This window comes from Nematolebias whitei, chromosome 21, assembly GCF_014905685.2.
Source record: "Nematolebias whitei isolate Nwh7 chromosome 21, NemWhi1, whole genome shotgun sequence".
Classification (NCBI taxonomy): Eukaryota; Metazoa; Chordata; class Actinopteri; order Cyprinodontiformes; family Rivulidae; genus Nematolebias; species Nematolebias whitei.
In genome coordinates this window covers 32,100,588-32,110,400 of record NC_056518.1, presented here as the reverse complement: position 1 = coordinate 32,110,400, position 9,813 = coordinate 32,100,588, and the positions used below count along the sequence as shown (strand labels likewise).

Genomic DNA, 9,813 nt, shown 5'->3' with positions numbered 1-9,813 from the left:
TGTGTGTGTGTGTGTGTGTGTGTGTGTGTGTGTGTGTGTGTGTGTGTTGTGTCAGTCCAACAGCATGAGCAGAGAAGGAACAGGAACTTCCTGCTGGGTGAACAGACATGTCATGACTACATGTAGACCAGAAGGTAAAACACAATGAATTATTATAAAACATTTTAAATTAAGATCCATAAAAGGAAAAAAATTAAAATTAAAACCTAAAAAGCGATCCACTGAGAGACAAGTTGCGAAGGAGACCAGGTCCTGCTGGATACAGACTTTAGAATTGTTTTTGCACAAACTTGGATCTTGCTCTGTGTTCTGACCGGGTGCTTGTCAAAACTTAATTAAAAATCAGATTTATCATGCAGCTGAAGCAAAACAAAAAGACAATTTCAAAAAACAACACTGAAGCTCGATTTTAAAACCGGGGCCCTAGGATGCACAGGTTACTGAGGGCTGCAGGCGTCCACAAATTACAACATTTAACTCAAAATTTAAACAATATCCAAGAACATCTCAGTGAGTTTTCAGCATGTATTTCACTACAGCCCCCCAAATAATGTGTCGACTGAGCAATCGGATCAAAACGGCTAACTTTAGCTTAGCACGGCAGCAGTAGAGACCGGAGCCCATTCTGTTATAAAAATAATTAAACTAGGCCTGTTTTAGACAAAACTTTGTCTCCATCAGGCTGAAAACTGTCCAGTTACAAAAATAAAAGTCTCTGGGAGAAAACAACACCCCTCCTCTATATCAGGGAATCAAATCACCTATAAAACAATTATTTTACATTAAGTTTTAGGTTTGAACTTGAAAATATTGAGGGATTTTTCAACTTAAAAGTGAATTATTTACTTTACAGAACACCTGTGTGTGTTGGGTATATTGTTCAATTAAAAATACTTCCAGTTCGGCTAAAATGTGTTAATATTATTAAAATTGTGAACCCTGTTGTGTAATTGTTAAAACTACAAATCCATAAGTGAAAAATGTGATTACATGATGTGAAATCCACAAAATGGTAAAAAAAAAAAAAAGATTTTGTGCAAAAAAATCTTAATTTTTTTACCTAATGAGTTTCTGGGCAGAGTGATCGTTCTGACTGAATGAAAATGTGTTACCGGTGAGGTGAAATTAATCAGTAAACTGGTACCACCATGGTCCATTTTATAGTCTGGTCCAACTAAGGATGAACCATTAACTCCAGGAACGTCAGTAAAGATCAGATTACATGATGACAAAGTTCACCCACATGCTGTTCTTACTCACCTGTAGAAATATGTTTATGGAAATAATTTCTAATGGAAGGTTGTTGATGGCTGGAAGCTGTTTAAAGTCATTTTTGAAGGCCACTGTTTAGATCCATTCAGCTTGTTTTACTACCAAAACTGTTGAACACATCTTAAAAAAATCAGCAGCAGCACAGAAGAAGGTTCCAACATGAACCTTCCACACAGATCCATCCAACTAGCACACGTTTATGCTGCAAGATATTAAAAACATGATAAACAAGCAGCACGCCGATATCCGTCATCTCTGAGGGATTTGATTAGTAAATGTCTGTAGTTTTGGACATGAGTGTTTCTCTGGACTGGAATTAAACAGGGAATGAAAGTAAACCCAAATGTTTTTGGTGCAAAATATTCAAGAAGGTAGGAGTTACACTGAAGAACAGAGGGAGGATTTTTTTATTTCTTGTCTGAGGCAGCGCAGAGTGACAGATCCTGGAGTGGAAGAAAAATAAAATCAAGCATCAGGAGCAGTGGAGGAGCCAGGGGGTGGCCGATGGTGGCCTTGACCACCATAGTGGTGCAACGGTACATGTGGGTGTATTTGTTCGGTTCAGTCCACGTGCGTACCGTTTTGGTTATTTCTTCACTCATTGAATTTTATTAATGAGAGATTATGTGCCGCAGAACTAAAGTTCCTACACGTGTTTCAGCACGGTGCTATTATCTTACAGCACGCGCAGCATTAGCAGCCTAGCAGGCAACGAACAAGCCATCTCGTCGCGGTCTCCCGTTTGGGAACATTATAGCTTTCTTGTTAAAAGACAAGTGAACAAATCCAAAGCGGTGTGTCGACGTTGTTTCACGGAGATTGGATCTGCAGCAGGCAACACGTCTAACTTGTTAATGCACTTGAAACGACATAATCTGAATGTGAACGTAGCTTGGTGCAAAGACCGATAACAGCAGCATTTAAAACAACCTTTATCAGGTGATTCAGATCGGTCCAAAGCAAAGCTCTGGATCTACGTCCGTACTCTGTTGTTGATGTGCCGGCTTTAAAGTTATTGAGCCCCGCTAAGACATTCATCACGTCAACACTTCAGCCAAAAAGTTGTAGCAGCACTTTATGAAAAAGTTACTATACCATACCATTTTATTTATAGAGCACTTAAAACAGCGACAAGGCCAACCAAAGTGCTGTACAGACAGAACAACAGGTAACACACAAAGTTAAAACTGATATTGTCAACAAGCCCTGGACCAGATTTAAAGCCCTGCCCTGATGATGATGAGCGAGAGAGAATATTAAACCACCTCAGACGATGACCGTGCAAGAAGAGGTAATGTTATTGTATTATTGTGATCTAATTAACTTTTTAAATTTAAAATTATAATCTTATTCACTCTTCTTCTTTTTTTAATCTCTATGTTGATTGCAGTCTGAAGATGATAGCAGCTGAGTCTTCGTCATCCACCAGATCACCTCCAGCTAAGAAGTCTGTAATGACTGAACTTGTTTACTTGGCATATTTTCAAAATAAACATTTTGTAAGTCTTTATTTTGGCCTTTTTTGTACCGAAAATTAACCGAACCGAGCCCTCCTTGAAACTGAACTGTGATTTTAGCGTACCGTTACACCCCCTAGTAATTATTCAAATGAAGGTTATTGTATAAAAAAATTAAGCAATACTACTAGTGCACTTTTATTTGATTATAGGGTCCTATGAAATTAATTTTTTTCTACCAAAATTTGTTTTATTATTTTTCCAAATTCTATGTTTCATAATGTAACGACCTGAAAGTGTTTAATCGTATGGCGGATTAAGAAAAGTTAAATAATTAAATGAAAAAAATGTCAGTGAAACATTTCAACAAAAATACAACTAAAAGTTTTCAGTTCAACAGAGAACTCAACGATTTAAATCAATTAGAAATTAAAAACTTCCAGTTTTCAAGTAAAATAAAGTTTTTTTTCATTTAACAATAAAGGAATGGTCCTTCCTTTATTAAAATAAAACTTTATTTTTTAATTATCAAGTTAAACGTAGTTTAAAATTATTGTGTTTGACTCACTGAATGATGAAGATGATGCTGCAGCCTCTATTTATTCTTCCTCTCAAGTTTAGCCGGAAGCTTTCAGCTGCTTTATTGGAGTTTAGTACAGATACAGTATAATCGTGCTTTAGAAACATTTTACCTAAACAGGAGTGGTTTGATTATTGTTATTTTAATTAATATTTGATATTTTGATTCCGCACATACAGCTTCACAGTTTAACGAACTAATCTCTTCTTGTGTTTTTCTGATCGACTCTTTGGTGTCACCTCGTGTGTTCTCAGTCATAATGTAGCAACAAAACCTAGAGAAGCTGCAGCAGAGCTGTGCCCACCCTCTCCCTGCACCTCTCATACGATGGGGGGGCTGCAGCTCGCTCAGGTGGCAGGATGCTCCTAATGCACAACTTTCGATTTTTCTCTCCAACTGGAAACAAAACAAGATGATATCTGGTTTCCAGCAGCACATGGAGGAGGTTAATCAGTACGAGTAAGGTGTGTAGAAACCTGCAAGCCTCAACACTGAAGGTCCAGTTCATGATGGAAAACTCAAGTTTAAACTGCAAGTTTTAATTTTATTAACAATTTATCTTTTTAAAAGGGCAACAAAAAAAAGTATTGCTCAGCTTTGTCACTTTTAGTTAGAACGCCAGAAATAATGAAGCCTGAAGACTTAGGTCTTATTTTTTCCTCAGCAACCAGACAGAGACAGATGAAGAGGAAAGTAGGCAAAGACTCCAGAGCAACAGAAAATGGAAAATTACCAGAGCCCCATGATCAGCTGGACACTTTTGATCAGCCGGAGCCCAGGCACCAATTACTGTGAGATAATGGGCAGCAGGAACAACGGTTCAGTGACCAGCAGGCAAAGGCCTGGTCAGCACGGCTCACGTAGCCAGAAGCTGACTGTGGGTCTCTGAAACGCTGAATGAAGGTGGGCAAACTGACAAGCTGAACAGACGTGCCTCCCGTCGACTCAGCACAGTGGATCTCTCCCCAGCCAGACATTCCTCTCTGCAGGATGCTGGTTGACGAATGCTGCAGTGCTGCTACTGTACATCGTTTGGATCTTTTTACACACACACAGGGTTGTTGTGTTTTCAACATGCAATATAAAAACTGAACATGCATGTGCTGCTCAGACGTCCCTTTAACACCTTCACTTTGAGAGGATCGTGGACCAAAGCAAATCAACTCAAACCGTCCTTCCTCACTCATTCTTTCTCAGTTTCTGACCAAATGAGCCATAACTCATAAACAAACACGCCCACCTACTGGAGGCAGAACATGATATTCAGCTCATTAATAATTGACTTTCTTGCACCAGGGAACTTTCATTATCGATTAGGCAAAGCTTCAGCTTTGGCTGCTGTGCAAGTTTTCTCTTCCTTGTAAAAAAAAAAAAAACACGGCTGTGCACAGCAGCTCATCCGACCTTTGCAACAACAACTCGCACCACACTGCAACAAGAAAGACTCTTACTAAAGCATTGTCTTGCTGATCGTTTAACCAACTCATAATCCAGTTATCTAACGACAGCCAAAGGAATACAGATCCAACTCATGTTAGTTACACAACAAGCAGTGGGCTTAGAGAGGCCAGAAGAGTCAAACATGTCAGAGGAAAGGTATTCTTAAAGCACGAGGGGGGGGGGGGCGACGTGAAACAACGTGGAAGAATTGTAGAACAATCTCCCCTTTATGCTGATTTAAGCTACTTTCTTTGGGTAGATGTCATCTGACAATATTCAGACGAGTTATAAGCAGATTTAATTAATGTTTTGCTATCAACATCATTCTGCAAGCTCAGTGGTGGAAATTGGTGCCAATGTTGATATTTGTCTGTGAGGACAGGAGGTGACGAATGGGAGCTACAGATTACACAGACACATAGGATGAAGCCTGCAGAGGTGTCATGTGCTGGGAAACATCATTCCTTCCATGCCAGGGACAAGGATTCATGACAAAAACAGACACACAAGCTAGTCTGATGCGGATAGCTACTGTGTTTTCTGTGTAGTCACCACACAGAGTCCACACCAATAAAAACATTAACAGGACATTAACTTTTACCTTGCGAAAAGATCACAAATCAACAATGATCACAAAGTTGTCAAAACTTCCTGTCCATGCCAAGCTGATTAAATCAAAGCTGAAGACAAATAAGGTGCATCAAAATACAGAAACACATGAGAACCACCTAACCCTAACCCACCTTTATCAAAAGTATAGGTACAAATGTATCCTGTGATGGACTGGAGACCTGTCCAGGCGTCCCTGTGATGGACTGGAGACCTGTCCAGGCGTCCCTGTGATGGACTGGAGACCTGTCCAGGCGTCCCTGTGATGGACTGGAGACCTGTCCAGGCGTCCCCATCCTCTCTCACAGTGACTGTTGGATATTGGCATCAGTGATCCTCGCGACCAGAAAAAGATAATGATGGATGGATGGAAGGTACAAATTTAATTGCATCACATGTTGCTGTTACACACAAAGCTGACTTCTATGAAATGTAAAGAATAAAAAAATACAAATTAAAAAAACTGTATGAACCATAGGCACTTCTGTTTATAACAGTCCCTTCAGATTTCACTCTTTAAGCTAAAATGAAACCAACATCCAAATGCAGAGTCCTGAATCAAACACTTTGTGCAAACTGGACTAAAAAGTTAGAAAAATGTTAAATACTGTCGACAATGTTAAATACTGTCGACTGATAACTCTAAATGGCGAGCTATACGGCAGATAAACTCCTCTGGCAGGTCTGTGTGAGCGTCCTCACCATTGAAATGTCTCATAACGGAACCAAAACCCAGAAGTTGAAGCCACAGAGAACTGGAGCCCATCACCTCTGAGTGGCTGTTTTTCTACTAAAGAGGTTCCAGTTCTAGTCCAGGGTTGGCACTGGACCCGGGTCGATTTAAGAACCCGTTTGGTTTTCTGCAGTCAGCGAGCGGACTCGTCATCACGTCTCATTAAACGTCTCATCCAGGAAATGAATGAGCATCACAGAGCAAAGAGACACTGGATGTCCTCAGATCATTCCTGCACTCAGGTGGTCTAACATCAGCAGCTTCTGTTCTAAACGTTGTTTGGACCAACAGTTGGTGTTCTGAACCCTCCTGTGAACTCTCAGCGTTCAGCCGGAGCCACAGGAAACAACTGCATACACCTTCCAGCCAGGATCCACACATCTAACAGCTGGTCCAGAATGAGGAATCAGATTATGCTTTTATGTATGTGAATGTTCCTGTAAAGGGCCCTGAAACAACTTTGTTGTGAATTGTGGCTATATAAATAAACTGAATTGAAATTGAATTGAAATTAAAGATAAAATTACTGTTATCTCTTATTATTGTTAAATTATTATTGAAAATGTCTGAAGTGTGGCTAAATAAAGAGGTTTTGTTGTTATAGCATTTGTGTTCACATGGAAAAAGTGTTTTAAGAAACTTTTATTTCCTTAAAAACCAGGTTCCAGAGTGAGAAAAGGTAAAAGCCATCATTTTGTTCTTGTGTGGACAGCATAAATGCAACATTTTACAAACAGCGATATCAGACCATTGGTAATTATTTATTCAGTAAGTCCAACAGACTCGCTGGTCTTCATGACGGTTTAGATGATGGAGATGAAGGATAAGAGTGTGGAAAATGTGGATTTATCACAATTGATATCGTCTTATTAATCAATAATATTTCACAAAAGCTTTTCTAAAACTGTGCAACAATACTACAAAAATACTAAAGTTACACAACAGGAATGCATGCATTAAAAGAACATTTCTAAGAACCAGGACAAGAACCGACAGATCTGAGTACTGTTGAACTATTTCTCTTCCTGAGATCTAAATAAACTGTAAGCGTCCAGCTGTCTTAGAGGTCTTACGCAGAAAAGAACTCATCCAAGTCTACTAAACTCAACATGGAAGGTTCTGAATGTCTTCACAGAAAATCGGTTGCCTTAACTCCGTGGTGTTTTTTATTCTTGTCAACTGCAGAAGCATCTCTTCTCAAAGTGACTGGCTGCATGGAAGGATCCTGACCAACATCAGCCTTCCTCTGCAGTATAACACAAGGCACATCAAAGCCAAGTTCAAGCAGACTTTGTTGTTGCACGCAGCCTATTTTAGGCTGCTTGTGTTGAAATGGGGTCAGCTGCACATTTGAGATCCCGGCTCTTAAAACTAACCCTGTGGTTGAATCCTTGCAGGGTGTCTCTGTTGGACCTGATCCCAGTCAGCTGTGAGCGTAGAGCTGCTTAGAAATGTAACATGTGCAGACGGTCTTTGTGATTGTGAACATGAAATAGTATCACAAAGAGACTCAATGATACATTTTTTCACAACAAATAGTACTTGATGATACAGAGTACCAATACAAGTTACTGACGTACAATCAGAAGAAGCACTAAGAGTAATAAAAACAGAATACAGACAATAATAAACTAAATATGAATATTTACTTCACGCACTTGCTCTCATCTGTCTTTAAAAACACTTTCAGCTGTGCACTGAAATTAAAACCAAAACATAGTTCTCTTTGAATATTCTGCTCAAGTGACAACATTTAGATTTTCCTGTCCATAATAATACATTATTGATGATAAATATGTGAATCTGATTCTGTCCCACTCTGCCTCACAAGCACTTCATACCATAACTGTGTTTGAAAATCAGAGGAATTACTTATCGAGCTAACTCATCAGAGTCGGGATATTCATCTCTTCCCTCTTTATTGACAGACTGCAGCCGCTCCCCGCTGCTGGTAGAAACCTCTTTGAACTCGGCGTCCTGCTAGATGTTTAGATGTTTTATTAAACCCCTTGTGCTCCATTTGTCCCTCTTCTTGACATATTTGCTGAGAATTTAAAGTCAGTTTTACTTTGTCCCCATTGTTCACATTATAATCTCACCACAATTTTCTTCTTCTGGTGTTCTTGTGTGGTTACCAAACAACACTATGGTGCATTATGTCCACCAACCCATAAAGAGTGTGGACCAGGACAAACACCTAAGAACTCCACCACTACAGGGCTGAACAAGACTACAGCAAAGCAGTATATGTACTGCGGTATCAGAACCGATACCCAACGGTATTTGTGCATCCCTATTAGTACAACCCTTATAATTTTCTTGCTTATTTTTAATTTTCATATCAAGTCATGTTCTTCTAAAATGATTTAAAATCAAAATGGTTTTTACTGGTAGATGTGTGCATCAGAGAAGCTGGGTTCATTCATCTTTATAAATAGAAGGGATGGTCACTCTGATTCAAAGAGAGAAATACTCATCATTTTATCCTGAGTCAGGTATCGCAAGACTGAGATTACACCACATGTGAAGCTCAGGTGTCTGAGAGGGAAAAACCTACTCCTTCTGACTGCACTGTCATTGCACAACAGGTTAATCTACCTGGGTTGCACCACTTCTCAGTATTCACATGCGCAGCTCGCTGTGAAGAAAGAACGTTTCCTGTGAGATCAGACTAAATGAGTGGCGCAAGTTCCCCCCACCTCGCTCAGTCACTTGCTCTAGGCTCTCCTTGTCCCTCAAACAGCTAACAGACTGTGGGTTCAGTGGAATATACCCAATCATACTCTGTCATGGAAGGAAAAATCTGCTTTTTCCTAACCGTAGACCAAACTCATGTCATTAGTGTATTGGGAGACTAGTTGGAAACTCAAAATTGTGAGAAATTAAGTGAATTTTCTGTTGCAGTCTCATTAAAATCCGTCTGAGACAAAGTAACCATCAAGGCTGCATTTAAGCACGGCTACTTGTTTCAAACTACCGGTACGTCCTGCATACTATTGTGTCGCTTGCAATACTGCATTCTTGGACATAGAGTATTTTTGTTGCCCACATACACACGCCTCGGTCTGCTTTGTACCCACCTTGGGAGCCATCTCCAAATTTACGGCTTAATCTGATGCATTTGCCTCAGATATTCTCCGTCAGCGAAGAGCTCCCTTGCAGGTATCAAAATACGGTTCTGTGCTCCAGAGATTGGTCAGAGACGTCCAACGTGACAGTTCAGAGGAAAACGTCATTATAAACAACAGGTTCATGAGCATCTATGACCTACAAGATGAAACTGAGAACCTTCAAGAGCACAAACTGGAGACAATCACCGTTTGCCCAAGAGTCGTGGCAGCGTGAGATACCACCTCAAAGCTGAACTCTGTACCATCTGACTCAATGCATTTCACTACACCTGTAAACACAACTGATCTTTGCGTGTTCAGTTCTTTTTTAATTATTATTCTACAGTGTAAAGGTTTAATAAATGTTCAATTAAGCTATTGTAATTATGTTGGGGTCATTTAATCAGATGCAGCAAACTAATTCAGTTCAGGTAAACAAAATTAACTAAATATAAGGTCTTCAGTCAGCCATTTAAAAAGGCTCGTTATAACGTGATGATCAGACAAACCACTGATGTCACTGTGGAAGAAGCTAAACACAACAACAACAACAACAACAACAACAACAACAACAACAACAACAACAACAACAACAACAACAACAACAACAAC

General features: G+C 39.7%; 1 protein-coding gene across 2 annotated transcripts in view; it reads right to left on the bottom strand.

Moving 5' to 3' along the window:
* Positions 1-9,813, bottom strand: part of numb (NUMB endocytic adaptor protein) — a 40,852-nt gene that overhangs the window by 30,291 nt on the left and 748 nt on the right. The window lies entirely within an intron of this gene.